Below are 3,902 nucleotides of genomic sequence, written 5' to 3'. Positions count from 1 at the left end.
AATTTCTATATGTATTTGTATTTATTATGGCTGTTCACCACCCTGAGATCCTTCGGGAGTAGGGCGGTATACAAATATGAAAAATAAAATAAATAAAATAAATATTCAGTTCTGCAATTCGATCTTGCTGTCTTGAACCCATCTGACCAACCTCACCAGTAGAAGCTGCTGAATTATTAATCGAGTAAAACCCTTCCTCAAAATAGCTGATATGGATTAGAAATTGGGACAGTATAGAGGCGTGCAAAATGAAAAAGGTCTTCGGCAGTCACGACATAAACCTAAGATTGAAAAATCAGATGCTTGTCAGATGTTACATCTTTTCTATCTTGCCTCTATGGAGCGGAGAGTTGGGTCTCTGACAGAAAGCCACTTGAAGAGACCAGAAGCATTTGAAATGTGGATTTACAGGCAGCTGTAACGTAGATGTTGGGTTGACAAAATCAGAAAGGTAGAGAGGATAAGCCACCTCGAAACCATAAAAAAGCTAAAGTTAGAATATTTTGGACCTGTGATACGACACCCGAAAAATACAGCATCCTTCACTTAATCTTCCAGGGAAAGATGGAAAGCAAACGAGGTCCATGCAGAAGAAGACCATCATGGCTTCAAAATCTGAGGGACCGGTTTGGACAAAACTCAGCAGCCTTTTTTGGTGCGGCTGTTGATAAAAATAGGATCGCCAACGTCCGATGACGAACATGGCACAAGAAGAAGAATAGAGGTGCGAAAAGAACATACTTGTATCAAATTCTATACTACTTCAAATCTTATTACAACAATTTATACCAGTTGTGTGATGTCTATGGTGGTTTGCTGTCATCCACATTGTCCAGTTGCATTTCTTAAAAGCACCTTTGAGACTACCATGGTAACTTCCAAGTATTGACTACTATAATCCTTTTACCCTTGAATTTCTTCCAGTTAATTATCCACAGAGTTGATTAATTTACGCTGACATAAACACTTCATCTTGATCATCCCCCTAAGTAGCTCAGAGTCAATGGGACATTATAAGTGCAAATCATTAATGTTTTTAAAAGACACGGATGATGATTCACTTGTAACCGTATATTTGCAAACGTAGTGTGAGGGGTATAATTTTACAGCCCCTCTCAAAATTGGGAGGTTGGTCTTTTGGACTTTAGGTTCGGTGGACTTCAATTCCCAGAATTCCCTGTCAGCATGGAATTCTGGGAGTTGAAGTCCCACACCTCATAAAGAGGCTAAGGTTGAAAAACATGGCCGTGAGGCATAGAAGAGACTAAAAATGTCATGGACAAGGCACTCGTTTCTCCCAATTTTGGAACTAATTTTCAGATTCGTCCAAGTGAAAGTAGAATTTGCTAAAAATTGGGGCCAAAGCACTGCTGACAAGAGGAAAAATAAAGAAACTGAAATAGTCATTCCCTGCCCATCCAATTGTGCCTCTTAGTTGTGAGATAGGAGCATCCATACAAAAACATGTTTACAGAGAAAGAAACTTAAAGAGACCACATTTCTCTCACGAGCCAACCAAGTAAATCTAGTGATTTAAGACTGGAGTAAAGTAAATGAGTTGACTCTGGGGAAAAGCAATGGAGGAATGCCTCACAAAATGATAAAAGGGAACATTATTTACCATTCTAATTATGGTGCATGCGATTACACTCTACTTGGGAAGCTGTAAAGCAAAGCAACAGAGAACTGGGATTATATAAATTCATAGACTGCAGCATATCGCTCCTTTTTCATTGCGTCTTTATAGGCCTTCTGAGGAAACCTCCATCTTCCTTTCCTTGACAGAATTGTCATCTCCATGAGTGTAGGATCAGTTGGCTTCATGGCCAACTTTCTCATTGGACAGAGCTATTGAAATTTAAAGACAAGTTGTCTAATGGAATCCATCAGAAAAGAGACCCTCCTTTTTTGGGGGGTGGGGGAAACCATTTGCTACATTAAGCTTGGGTCTTCTGTCTGTTGTTTTTAAGATGTCCTCTTCAGTTACCCCCAACTGTTGACCTTGTCTATGGAGATTCTCCAACACTTAATGATAGTCACAGGGTACAAATAAACAATCAGGAAACAATATCGATATAAATTGTAAGGATACAAGATCGTAAGGATTCTTTCCACAATTCATTTGGGGGTTTATTATTTCCTTCCCTAGGGCCAGCCGAGCCAACAGATCCCATGCTCCCGATACAAAATAATACAAAATGGTTAAAACCCCGTTAAGTCTGGAGAAACAACAGATCAAATTATCCTCACCTACCCTTGACAGGCCTCTGGTTTAGAAGAAGAGTCCTTGCCGCAGAGTGAGAACTGACAATGATAAGTCCCCAGGCAAAGCTCAGAAACTTGCAGAGAAGACCTTTCCCTCCCATTCTTGCCTGCCGACATCTTGAATATTCATGTGAACTCTAAAAATCAGGGCCATCTTTAAGCGGGGTGAAGTCCCCCTCGATCCCTGTTGCCAAAACACACAAGCTTCTCACACATCTTTGAAAACAAACAGCAGGGCGTGCAGAGATCATGTCTGTTCACAGCCCAAGCTCAATATAGCTTGGAGAAACAGGTTGGAGATTCATCATACTCTCACAAATTAGAAATGTGTGAGATGTTATGAAGAGACGAGAGCAAAAGTTTGGTCCAGTGATTAGGCGCCAGGCTAGAGAGCAGGAGATGGTGAGTTCTAGTCCTGCCTTAGGGTGTTCAAAGCTGTTGTGGCTCCAACCCCCGAGCCCGTCTTATCGGAGGAAGAGGCTCCGAAAGGGAAGGAGAGGAGTTGGCCGGGCCTCCCTCTCCAGGACCCTCCTCTCTGGCAATGCCTCAGGTGTCTCCCGATGGAGAAGAGATTGGCCAGGAACCAGGTATCACCACGCAGGCGCAGTTGGACAGTGACGGGGATGAGTCTTGGCTGGATCCACGCCAGCATCGCAGAGATAAGCGTGTGCAACTGAAGAGGAGGCGTGCCAGAGATTAGGCTGAGTCACTGGACCACACCCCACAGGATATAAAAGGGAGCATGGTGGCCAGTGAAACCTTGTGATGAACAAAGCTGAAAGCTTCCACGCCATTCTGCATTGCCGGACTTTTGCTGCTGAAAGCTTCCACGCCATTCTGCATTGCCGGACTTTTGCTATAGGCTTTGCTGGATTATATTTGGATTAAACTTACTCTGTAATTATTGAGCATTTTACTTTGATGTACCAGAAGCGGAGAGAAGTTATCTCTTCCCTTCGTGAGTAATAAACTCTTGGCAGGCAGCCACTAGGTTGCTGCCAAGTTCCGTTAGCATAAGGATTTTGTCGGCTGGTTTGGTTTTTAACTCTTGGACGTCTGTTGGTGTGTGCGTGTGGGACGGGGGACAGAACAAAAGCCAGCTGGCTGACTTTAAGCCAGTCTCTGGGAGACTGTGAGTTCTAGTCCAGCCTTAGACAGCTGAGTGACTTTGGGCCAACCGCCAGGAGACAGACAGTTCTAGTCCCATCTTAAGTGTGAAAGCCAGCTGGGTGAGTTTGGGCCAATTAGACGTCATCAAAATGCTTCTGAGCATGTGCAGAAGAGCGCAAAGCAAGCGCGCGCAGCCCCGTTTCAAACCGGTAGTAAAGGTAAGTAGAACCCACCCCTGGCACGCATGTGTGAAGTGAGCACGCACACATGGGGTGAACCAGTAGTAAAGATAAGTGAAATCCACCCCTGGGTTGGACCGTGTGACTGGAGACTCTGGGCGGAAGTGACAAAGTTTTACTTTTAATTGGGTGGAAAACCGGCGGGAATTTAGAGTCGGTTTTCCACCAGGAACGTGCCAATTTGAACTGTCCCAATAAAATGTTCTTTGAGGAATTTGCCTGCCTCGGGGTTCTTATTGAATGGGATGTAGTACTTGGAATCCTGACAAATGCCTTTGGACATTTGTT

The sequence above is a fragment of the Pituophis catenifer genome, unplaced genomic scaffold, assembly GCF_029215685.1.
Source record: "Pituophis catenifer annectens isolate HBS135680 unplaced genomic scaffold, rPitCat1.0.hap2 SCAF_403, whole genome shotgun sequence".
Classification (NCBI taxonomy): Eukaryota; Metazoa; Chordata; class Lepidosauria; order Squamata; family Colubridae; genus Pituophis; species Pituophis catenifer.
The sequence above is the reverse complement of the archived record's forward strand: the minus strand, read 5'-3'. Positions refer to the sequence as shown.